This window comes from Nannospalax galili, unplaced genomic scaffold (assembly GCF_000622305.1).
Source record: "Nannospalax galili isolate Female #2095 unplaced genomic scaffold, S.galili_v1.0 scaffold1198, whole genome shotgun sequence".
NCBI lineage: Eukaryota > Metazoa > Chordata > Mammalia > Rodentia > Spalacidae > Nannospalax > Nannospalax galili.
In genome coordinates this window covers 102,572-115,655 of record NW_008340898.1, presented here as the reverse complement: position 1 = coordinate 115,655, position 13,084 = coordinate 102,572, and the positions used below count along the sequence as shown (strand labels likewise).

Sequence of the window (13,084 nt, the reverse complement as noted above, 5' to 3'; positions counted from 1 at the left end):
AATTATCTCAGAATAAACCTAACCAAAGACATTACAGATCGCTAGAATGAAAATTTTAAATCTTTAAAGAAAGAGATTGAGGAAAACATCAGAAGATGGAAAGACCTCCCATGCTCATGGATTGGAAGAATTAATACTGTGAAAATGACCATCCTACCAAAAGTCGTTTATAGATTCAATGCAACACCAATCAAAACCCCATGACATTTTTCACAGAATTGGAAAAATACTTCCTAACATTCATATGGAAGCACAAAACACCTCAGATAGCCAAAAGCCACCCTGAGCAGTAACACAATTCTGGGGGAATTACTATATCAGACTTTAAGCTGTATTACACAGCTGTAGTCATAAAAACAACATAGTACTGGCACAAAAATATACGCATAGATCAATGGAACAAAATTGAAGGCCCAAGTATGAGTAAATGCAATTTCAGCCACCTGATATTTGACAAAGGGGCGAAGAACATTCACTGGAGGAAAGATAGTATGTTCAGCAAATGGTGCTGGCAAAAATAGATCTCCACCTGTAGAAGAATGAAACTAAACCCACATCTTTCACCCTGAACAAAAGTAAATTCCAAATGGATCACAGACCTAAATGTAAAGCCTGAAACTCTGAAACTGTTAAAAGAAAACATTGGGAAAAACTTAAAAGATATCAGTTTAGGAAAGGACTTTCTAAGCTGGACATCAGTTGCTCAGGCAATAAGGGAAAGAATCAACAAATGGGACTTCATTAACCTAAAACGTTTCTGTACATCAAGGTAGGCAACCAGGGAAGTGAACAGAAAACCCACATAATGGGAGAAAATCTTCAACAGGGGCACATCTGACAGAGCTTTAATATCCAGCACATATAACGAACTCAAAAAACAGAGAATCGGGATAAGAAGTAACACAATTAAAAGATGGGTTAAGGAGCTGAACAGAGAGTTCTCAAAAGAAGAAGTAAATGTAGGAAACCAGGATGCCAGGCCCTAGGGTGAGGTGAGCCTAAAACTTATAGGTCCAGGCTGCATTCTCTGCTAAATGAATACTTCTGATGCCAACTAACAGACTAAATGTCCTGTTTCTTTATACCCTAAATCTTTGTATGTGACTGCCATATCCCACATGACTGCTAGTTCTTTAGAATGTATAAAAACCATCTAAATTTTAAAATAAATTGTCCTGTTGGGAAGACACAGGTCCCAGAGTTTATGACTCTGTCACCGATCAGACCCTGTGCCCCGAAGCCAGCAGGTCCCCGACTAAGCAAAGAAAACCTGAGTCCCAACAAGTAAAGATGCCTATGAAGCATCTTAAAAGGTGGTCACCATCACTAATGATTAGGGAAATGCAAATTAAACCACTTTAAGATTTCATCTTGCCCCATTCAGACTTGCTAAGATCAATAGAACAAATGATACCAAATGTTGCAAAGGATGTGGGGAAGGGGAACACTCATCCACTGCTGGTGGGGCTGCAAACTTGTTCAACCCCTATGGAAAGCAGTGTGGAGAACTCTTACAAAACTACAAATGAACCTACCATTTTACCCAGTAATTCTACTCCTTGGCATATACCCAAAGAACTCATGCGATTGCAGAGACACTTGTACATCCATGTTACTTGATATTTTTCCACAATAGCTAAGAGATGGAAGCAACCTAAATGTCCCTCAACTGACGAGTAGTTAACAAAAATGTGGTATATTTACACAATGGAGTTCTAGCCAACTGTAAAGAAAGATAAACTAATGAAATTGTTCATTTATATGATGGAGTTTTACTCAGCAGTAAAGAAAGATGAAATCATGAAATTTGCAGGTAAATGGATGGAACTAGAAACTGTTATACTAAGTGAAGTAACACACACTCAGAAAAAAAAATCGACGTATATTCTCTGTGATATGCGGATCCTAGAACCAAACCCTAGTCAGTGAGTATGTATCCCGACATAACTACAGGAACCAGGATAATGGAAAGGAAACAGGGAGGTAAAGGAAAAGAAAGAACATGAAAGAGAAGAACAGTAGGAAACAGGCCTTAATAAGTGTGATATGGATCAAAACTGGGTTAGCTTAAGGGAGTGGGTGAAGGAACCTAGGGGATGAAGGGAAAGAAGGAGCTCAAGAGAGGTAGAATCTCAGGAGAAGGGTATTATTAGGGAAGAAAGGGGGAAATGGGGGCACCTTAAGTGGGAAATCTCTGATGGAGGGGTGAGACAATGTGAGGGATTAATAATGCCTAGCTAGTTTTAAAAACCAGAGGGAACCATATTACTCCAAAAACCTATAGACAAATTATACATAGCAGATCAAAAAATGTATGTCTAGGTTAGCTTTACTTGAGAATAACTGGTCTTTGCCCAAAATTAATCTACATAACACTCAGTAATTAAAAGTACAAGACTGGTGGAACTAACCTTTGATGTTTAACAGACATACAATGAGACCTATACAAATTTGGTCAGAGAGACATAAAGGACAGTTTTTGTTCCTTGCCATCCTCGGTTGAGTAGTTCCAGGGGCCTATGAGTATCTCTCAAAATGTCATGAAATTGTGGTGAGTCACCTGTCCTCTTGATCAAGGAGGCTGAGGAGACCCCACCAGAGGGACTTGAACCAGTGTCCAGTCTACAAGAGGAGGGTCAACACAGAGGAAACATTTCCTCCATGTTTCCAAGTGAAGCCAACCATGGTTGAGTAGAACATTTAACTTATCTTCATATAGGCGGAACTGGTAAAAGAAAGGATCCAGGGGCTCCTCCCAAGCCCATGTGACCCTGAGGAACAGATCTTCAAAGACATTAAGAATAAAAATAAATTGGTTTATCTGGGCCAACTGTGTGGCCTTAAACGCCCAAAAGGAAAGTATAACCAAGATTTAGGGGCCAATATAATTTTTTAAGAGTCCATATGCATAGCTAAAGGCTATATAACAAGCAACAATGCCACATAGGAGATACTTTCTTTTGAGTTGTTGGCCAGCATGGCCAAAGGGACTCCCAGATAGTAACCCAGCATAGATCTGGGGAAATGAACAGCAGATCCCAATCTAATTTATAGGACTAATGACAACTGATTGCTCCTAGACGAGGAACAGCTGACCTTCCTAAAACAAGCCCTCTAGAGAGGCTGACTAGATTCACCAGATGGACAAATAGTGGGGAGTGGCTGGGGGTGCTGACAACACAGCAGACAGTAGCAGGGATATCAGAGTACAAGTGCTCTGCAGGGGGAGGGAGGCTATGGGAGGGTGACATCTGGAAAGCGGGTGTATATTTCAATAAGATGGTTTGGTATGTTCTGTGTGATATACACACACAAACAAACAAATTTGACAAAATTCTTTAAAATGTGTTATATTTGAGGAGGAGGCATAGAAATTTATGTCATGTTAATTAGTAGAGGTGATAAACATTACCATTGAAATCTACCCAGTGAATTTATAGACATACACTGGCACCAGGATCCAATTGCTACTGATTATGACTAGTAATAGATACATACAGGTTAGAGATGCCTGTGCCAACATAGTAGCAAAAACAATGAGTCTTTCTGCAAGGAACAATATATTCTAAAATGAAATGGAGATCTTTTTTAAAGGTTAAACACTCATTCAATTTTATGTCTTACAGTGCTTATACTGTGTCCAATACTGTATAAGTATATTAATTCAACAGCAAACCTAAAAATTTTATAGCCACTTTTGAAAGAGAAGTATCCTTGCTTTGGCGTGTGTTACTGAGTATGTTAATGAAATGTTTCTTCTAATCACGTGGTTATTAACAGTTTTTTAATAATGACTAAAAAATGAAATTGAAACAGTAATACAAAAACTCCTGACTACATAAAGGCCATGACCATATGGATTTACAGCAAAATCCTATCAGACACTTAAAGAAGATCTACATCCAATACTACTTAATTTACTCAAAACGATAGAAATAGGGGGAGAACTTCCAAATCCCTTCTATGAAGACAGCATCACTCTAATACCAAAGCCTGGTAAAGATACAACCAAAAAAGAATACTATAGACTCATAGCTTGGATGAATATATATGCAAAAAGTTCTCAACAAAATGCTTGTAAACCACATACAGACACCCATCAAAAACATTGTCAACCAGGATCAAGTCAGATTTATTCCAGAGATGCATGGATAGTTCAATATATGTAAGTCAATAAATGTCATAAATCATACAAATGGGCTCAAAGACAAGAACCACTTGTTCATCTCAACAGATGCAGAGAAGGCCTTTGACAAAATTCAACATGCGTTTATGTTCAAAGTCCTAGAGAGAATTCGACTTGAGGGAACATACCTCAACATAATTAAAGCCATATACAGCAAACCCACAGCCAACATCATTCTAAATGGAGAAAAACTGGAAGCATTCCCATTGAAATCAGGAACCAGACAAGGCTGCCCACTATCTCTAATCTTCTTTAACATAGTGCTTGAAACTCTTGCAAGAGCAATAAGATATGAGAAGGAAATTGAAGGAGAAATAATTGGAAAAGAAGAGATCAAATCATCCCTTTTTGCAGATGATATGATATTATAACTAAGAGGCGCCAAAAATTCAACCCTCACCATGTAGACATTACATTCATGCTTTTTTCCATGGGACTTCATCCACATTCAGACAAACTGTATACATTGCAGTCTGAATCTCAAATTGGCTTCAAACTGAACATGGAATATTTCCAATGTTAACAAAATTTCCTTCACGAAAGAATGCAAAATTGTTCACATATTCACACATGTTCTAAGCAGTGTTTTCAGCCCTGGAAACACAATAAAATCCTCCTCTCTTGGAGCACAGATCTTATACTATTTCATAGAATATTGAGCAAGAGCTACAGTCTTGCGGCTAGGAGGCTTAAGATGGCCCCTGCATCCATTTACTTTACACTGTCCGACGGTCGCTTTCTGTGCATTTGTCTAAGTTCCTTCTATAAATCAATAATGCTATAACCTATGTATAAAACTTTGAGGGAAATCTATGCAAATGTTCATAATCTTAGAACAGATCCCTGAACATGGTCATATTCACCCAGTTAAATACTACAGTAGGACACATTCAGCAAGAAATCTGGTATCAAACTCCTGGAACTCAGAAAAACAGGAGAGTAAGGTGGGTTTTAGACTAGACCCAGTTACTGGCATAAAAAAAAAACATTAACTTCACAGAAATTCACAGTCCCTGAGAATGCAGTAACACTAAACTATCCGGATTGGCACTAAATCCTTAACAGTAGCAATGACAGTAGAAACATTTTCTCTTCATCAAACCAAATTCTATCCTCCTCCCCTCTCCATTTCTTATCTCGCTCTCTTCCCTTCTTCTTCTGTCCTCTTTCCTTACTTCTTCTTCCTCCTTCTTCCTCTCTCTCTCTCTCGCTCTCTCTATCTCTATCTCTATCTCTATCTCTCTCTCATTCAGAGTAACCGACTTGAAATATTGACCCAGGAATTTTCCCATAGAAGAAACCTGAGAACTTAATCATGCTGTAGGATTTTGAGGATCTATTCAATTCAAAATAGATTCATAATCATTTAATTATAACCATTCCTGAAAATTTACTATAGTATTGATCATAACTGATGTTGAATGAGCTCCTACAAAATTGATCCAATACCTAGGCTTTGTCAATATGATCAGATCCCCTGCTCATCACCACTGACTTGGTCCTATACTTTCATTTATTTGTTAGAAATCCCAGGATGGGTGCTGTGTTGCAATCCTGCAATCCCAGCACTTAAGGAAGCCAAGTAAGGAGGATTATGAATGTAAGGCTAGCATCAACTATTTATTGAGTTCTGATCCAACTTAAGCTGTATATACAAATTGTACTTCAACTAAATGAGAGACAAAAGAGAGCGAGAAAAATAGATGATCAAAATAACTTGCATTAAATTCTCAAAGAATCAATAAAATGGTTTGTAATGTTTTATTAGTTTCATTTTATGTGTATGAGTGCATTGCCTATATGTGTCTAAGTGTACCCATATCATGCAATACTCAAGGAGGTCTGAAGAGGGTACTAATCCCCTGGAATTGGAGTTAGGGGTAGTTATTAGCCACCATGTGGATGCTGGGACCTTTGCAAGGGCAGCCGGTGTTCTTAACTGATGACCAATCTCTCTAATTTAAATAGTTTTAAAATAAAAATATTTTAAAGAAAGGAAATTATTAGACACATCTGAAAGTATTTCAGAGTTTCGATGTTACCCATACCAGTTTCTTGATTTTCTCCTAATATTCTTGTGTCAGATGATACCCTACCATGTACTCTCACATGTGAGAGTATAAGGTGAAGTTATATAATAACTATGTCTGCACAACAGGGCTACATCAAGCTTTTTCTGGGCAAACAAAAATTCACAGTCACTAGCTCAAATTATACATTAAATTTTCATGGAGTATTTATGTGATTTAGTTCCAACAGTCATCAAACATTTACTGAGTGTCTCTCAAACAAACATTCCAGTAGTTGTATTTTTTCATGTTTTGTGGTGTGAAAATAGAGGTGTGAAACTACATACTGAAATGGATCCTGATTCTGAGCATAAGACCTCTGAGAGGTTTTTGAAACGCAACATATTACCTTATATAGTTACAGTTAAATTACAGTTGTATATCACATACAGAATTCCAGGAAATGGGATCCATGGAAAGATCATGAGTACAAGGCATGGACACGTGGTAGTAAGCCATTTTAACGTTAGAGAGGAGCAGAAGGGGCAAGCAGTCATGTAGTGGGAAGAGGAAGTGCATAGTCACAAACAGATCTGACAACACACTGGCATTTATTAAACCAAGGTTTTTGCAAGTCCTGACTCCCTAGAAGAAAATTCAGAAGTTAGAGATCAAATGAATGCCCAACTTTAATGACTAGATAAGCAAACGATGACCTGATTCAAACCACCTTCTGTGTCAGGTCATCAAACTAATCACTAGACCACCAGGGAGCTCCACTCTCTGTGTGAAAATGACAGCTGGAATCACATTCAAACATAAAGAGGGGAAGGAATGAGGTCAAGTGTGACAAACAATATTTAAATGTGTCTTCTTCTGCACTTGCCAAAATGATTTTTCTGAGAAATGAGTCACAAGTTGCGAATGTCTCACGTATTGCATGCTTATAACAAAAAGCATGTGGGGATATATCTTTAACGTCATCATATTTTACAGTTCACACTTATGAGCTTTACAAAGTTCGACCCAATGTCATAAAGCTATAAAGAGTCAAGATTAGAGATTTCTACCAAGTTTTGTGTGACAGGAGACTGTAAGCATTTAGTCACGGTCAGAGTCCGAAGAATCAACCTATGGCATTGTTGAGGGCCAAGGAAAAAGTGCCCACACATAACTTTGAGGACGTGAAGTCATATTTGCAAATAGAGGCTCATTTAATTAAGGGGGATCCTGCTATGAGCTGCCTGATCTAAGAGGACATAAGACCTGTGTGGAGACTACAGGTGTGAGTATGTCTCCTTAACATACAAATATCTACATGTATAAAAAAGCACACATTAACATAAATTAACTTTATCTCCAATCTACAACCATGCCAGAGTAAAACATAAATGTTACATAACAAACTTGAATGCAGTCACATGTACATACAAGCAATCACAAATCTCTCAGACCAGTAGTCATACTCATTAAGAGAACAATACTCAGTCGAGAGAGAAACAGAGAGAGTGTCATTTTGAAACAAATTTACACCTAATAAATAAATACTGCCTGACATATAACACATTGAGCATGAACATCACACCCAGTCATAGGCACACATAATAAAACATACTATATACACAGAGATACTCATGCAGTCATGAAGTAAAACAGCATTAAACCACCACGGAAATATTCTATCAAGAAGAGATGCTTTTCAGATCCCTGTAATCTGTACTTGTCCTTCTTACTTGAAGGATTGACACTCTATGCCAATCCTCTCCTAAATACACTATATTAATGCAACAAAACACACAAGTCATGCATGTTCTCACATAAACACACAAATCTAGTACCAGGAAATAGGTCCTCATCTTCTTCTGGCCTGTCACAAATCCTGATGAGCTCAAATATGTTCTGTTCAGGCGTACTTCCTGAGCCATCACTTTCTGCTCATGAAGAAGAGTAACCAAAAACAAGAAGAAGCTCTTCTGCCAAAGGGTTTACTGATGCTCCTTTGTGTTTTAAAGCAGCCGAAAAGTAGACAAGATGTGCGTCTACCAACAAGATTAATGTCCAGGAGGAAATAGCCCAAGTGTCTAGTGAGAAAAGGAACCAGCATGGACTAGTTGTACAGTTTCCTGTATTGCCCATTGGAGGGGGTCTGTGAAGGGACAAGATGGACATAGCCACAAGAGAGAGAAAAAAATGTGCCTGATCTTGATGCTCATGTGAGAAGCATCAATGATTCTAGTCATCACGGCTTCTGATGCAACCCAGCGTGGTCTGAAGTAATCACAGATCAGACACTGTCCCCAGACAAAGCAAGGCCTTCCCTCACAGCCTCCCAAAATATCAGCTCCAACATATTTAACAGCTCATAGCTTATTGTGGTCTGAGAGTTTGTAGGTCTCTGTATTCCTCTGAGATACTCCACAGAGCAGATCCTAGGGCCTGTTCTTGAGGAAACATGATGAGACTGAGTGCAAGGTCATTAATCACTGAGTAGAGAACAGCACCAGCTGCGCCCCTTATTCACAATGTCCCTAACCAGGGGCTTACGTTCTAAGCTAAATAACACAAAATATGAAAGCATGAAATTAATGTGCAAATGGAAGTACAGAATGTTTGTGCATAGTAAGAGTGCCAGATAAAACACTTACAGCTTTAATAAAAGTGTTAGAAAGAAAATTGCTCACAGTGATATTAGCAGGGTGTCAGAATAGTTCTCCAGGTTTATACTCCCTCCAAAAAATCCAATAACCTGGTATGCACAGATAAGAACGATAAGGATTCTAGAAATGAAGATTAAAGCTGAGATATTCACTCTGGACCAGAAAAGTGGAAAAGTCATGGTAAAGAGTAAGAAGAATGGATCTGTCTAATTGCATTGCCCCTCCCCTAAGTCAGTAGCCTCCACGATTCAGAAGTGAGCTGAAGAGGTAGAGAGACAGCTCTGCTCTTGCACAGGACCCTGGTTTCAGAACCAACGCCCACATGGTGGCTAAGAACTGTCCTTATCTCCAGTTCTAGGGGAATCCAACACCCTCTTCTGACCTCTGCAGGCATTTCACTACATGCATGCACTTACATACAAGCAGGCAACACACATACATATAAAATAAAATTAATAAATAAAATATTTAGGTGAGCCGAAGACAGACATTCCTCCTCCTCACAGTTTGGAAACCCTTCATGGAAGGTTCATTCAATCTGATCCCGTGTGGAGGTTGGGGACTACTAATAGTGACAGGTCACATGAGATGAGGTGAAAACAAAAGTAAGATGAAGTCAGGGAAGGTGGCACCACCTTTGATCCCAGCACTAGGGAGGCAGAGGCAGGTGAGTTTCACTGAAACTCAGGCAAAACTGATCTGTAAAGCAGTTTTCAAGCCACCATGGGCTACAGGGAGACCACAACGAGTCTCTCAGGGAAAAAGGATATGTTTGCCCACAACTATGCTTCATTCTGACCAAAGATAAGAAAGTACATATGAGAGAAACTAGCCAATAATACCAACTAAAGATACTCAGTCCATGAGGCTTCAGGGCTTCAGTGCTGCCTGACTTTCCCACGTATTCCAGGTGCTCTTGTGGAGTCTTATTTGGACTGATTCAAACCAACTCCTGCACTAACCCAGCAGTCAGTAATTCCAACCTGGGAGATGCTGGCCACTGCAGTTTGGGGATTTGTTCACCATCTGGGGAAAATAATAAAATCTGCGTACTCTTGGAGTTTACATTCTTCTGTACTAGTAACAGTTCTTTACTGGAAAAGTAAGATGTTAACAGAAGGGAAAATGGGATTATGGTTTATGGGAAAGTGTTGTAATATTTTGTAACCCTTTTGTAGATGTAAAAGAATTTGATATGAAAATATTAATAAAGAATAACCATGTAAGGTTCTGGGTAAGGTAATAGACTAGAGGCTGCCTGTGTAAGAACCTGCAGAGAGATTGAATAAGAAATGTGGATGCTATTCCAAAGAGAGAAATGGAGGGAATACTTCAGAAATTCACAAACAAGTGAGAAGATACAGGAGAAGAATTGAAACCAAGATGTACCACAAAGACTAGCGAGATGTCTGTGAGTACAAAAATGCATATTTAGCATACAGTAAAAAAAATCATGCTTGTCTAAGGATGTGACAGACAGATTTTCCCCTGCATCTATGATGTCTGCAACCATGTGTTTTTTATTTTGTTTTCAGTGCCATACATGAGTTCCCTCCCATTGAGAAGGCTACCAATCAGGTAGCAGTTGATTACCCCCAAGACAAAAGTGCCATTTTGAACCACTATAATTTGTTGTGATGGACATTGTTGTGGTTTTTAGACTATGAAACTGGGGTTGGACCATTAATTGATTTTCTTTCTTAGCAGTTGCCTATAATCCTTTAGAACTATGAGAGCTCGTATTCATGGAGGAGGCTTCCAAGTCACTTCTAGCTCCATTGTTCCAAGTCCTGTGTCTGAAGTAAGTCTTGTCTTCACTGATATGATCTTACCTTCAAGTTATATGACATAAAGAAGGACTGTGGCAATAGGCTGTGTTATCTTGGGAGTCTTTGGGCTACTCTGACCAACAACTGGAAGGTAGGTTTCTCCTGTCTGGCACTTTGTTTCTTGTTATATAGCCTTCAGACAAGTATACTATTCACCACTCTTCAGAGAATCCCCTTTTTGCAACAGATGGAGACTGTTACAGAGTTCCACAACTGGTCACACAGAGAATACGTGTTTAAGAGATGCCCAGCCCTAAATGACACATATACAGTGGAAAATCTACCCCTATGGTTCATGGAACATAGTAAAACAGGGGGTATAGAGAAAACTAATGGATTTCTGGACTCTCACCACCGAAGTTTCCTCATACAACAGAGTGAGATGTGCACAGAAAGCTACAATGGGCCAACATGTAGAGAATTAGAGACTGCAGAGGGTATATACATGGGTAGGATTCATATATTAAACCTCATTCACCTATAGCTCAGGGACAATTGCAGAAGAGAGGGCCAAAAGAGTGGAAGATCCAGGGTTGGTGCATGACCATAAGGATACACAGTCTTCCAGGCCTCTGCGAACTTGCCCATATGAACTTATGGCAATGGTGCCAGCATGCAATTCCAATAAGAGAAAAACCCAGTATAGAACTAGGGATATGGGCAGTAGGCCCCAAACTTAGTCAAAGAACTATTGGCAGCCGATTAGTAATGGATGACAGAGAGTTGATCTTCTTTAAGTTAGTGACTCTAGATAGGCTGACTAGACCCCAGTGGGTGAACTTGCACTGAGGGATATCTGGAAACACAAACTTGATTTGATAATCCTTAACAGATATAATGCATGGAATGCTGTGGGGAGGGTGGGCAATGTGGGTGTGGAAGTGGGAGGGGTTATAACAATCTTGAAGATGTTTTGTATGAAATGTACAAAAATTCAATAAAAATTATACACCTGAAAAAAGATAGCAAAAAGCAACACCAAGCCTCAATCACGAAAAAGAATGGAAAGAAAGAAAGAAAGAAAGAGTATAAAGATTGGATTATCAAGATCATTCAACTAACCATAAGCAAAACAATAAGCAGCATGACCCCAATGTCCATGACTGCTGGGACACAAGGAAGAGCCAAACCTACACATTCCTTTAGCTGAGGAACAACTCTGAAGTAGAGAGAATCTGCTCAATGGAAACTCTCTCAAATTAGAGAAAGAAACACATTCAAACACAAGAGACATTTAGAACCCAATATGCATTACCAAAAACAATTTCCACAGCATATTATAATCATGACATTAAAAATGCAAAGCAGAGATCTGGTAGAAAAAGCTGTAAAGGAAGAATCCATTTGTTTCCTTAATTGGTTACATTTATGACTGTTTATTTGTTTGTTCCTATTTCATTAATTTCACCTTTGATATTTTAATACATGAGGTCCAGTGAAGAATGAGGGACAAGGATGGGGGTGAGGATCTAAATTGAATTAAGAACTGTTATGTAAGATATGCAAAAACTCATTAATTTTTAAAAAAAGAAACACGCATTTCTGATGAGATATTTTCCTTCAGAAATAGGAGGTCTATATATTTTGATATCATGACCAGTTTCTATGTAGCTATAGGTAGGTGAGACAATGTGTTTCTAAATATTATTTTTATACTTGGGGCTGAAGAGACGGCCTAGCAGATAAAAGCACTGACTGCTCTTGCAGTGGACCCAGGTTTGATTCCAAGCACTCACATGGTGGCTGCAAATCGTTCTCCACTCCAGTTCCAGGGGAATCAGAAGCCCTCTTCTGACATTTGCAGCATTGCATGACATGGGTGCACACACTCACATACAGGCAATGTATTCATACACATAAAAAATAAAAATAATCAAGTTTTTTAAAAAAATTTTTAAATGTTATTTTGACACTTGACTAAGAAGTGTAAGGTGTAATACAATGATGTAGTACAAACAGCTAAGGCTAAGATCATGGGAAATTGCATACACATGACCTTCTATGTCTTGAAGTCAGCGAAATCTAGAAGACAGGGAAGGAAGACAAATCAGAAGATCAAAAAAGGATGAGAAAAGACAGAGTAAAGGAAAAGTTTTGAGCTTATCAGTGACAGGAAGTCACTGCATGAGTTAGCTTATGACAAACAGTAATCCCAACACACAGTGATTTAAATGGTGGCTTGTATAATAATTCTAGAGTCTGGCAATTTTGCCTGGAACCACATTAAGATGGATGGCATGTCTAGACTTGGCTCATTTCAGATCATCTCAACTAGGACTCATCAATACCATAAACTCCCTTCTTAGGTCTACTTGTGCTGATGAAGTGCTAGCTGGAGCATCCTTCCTGTGCTTCATCTAGCCATCCCTCTTCATTCAGGCTATCTTAGATTAACTTGTATGG

At 38.8% G+C, this 13,084-nt stretch overlaps 1 protein-coding gene across 1 annotated transcript in view; it reads right to left on the bottom strand.

Moving 5' to 3' along the window:
* The window catches only part of LOC103736549 (olfactory receptor 1J4-like), a 27,051-nt gene that overhangs the window by 12,775 nt on the left and 1,192 nt on the right, over window positions 1-13,084 (bottom strand). The window lies entirely within an intron of this gene.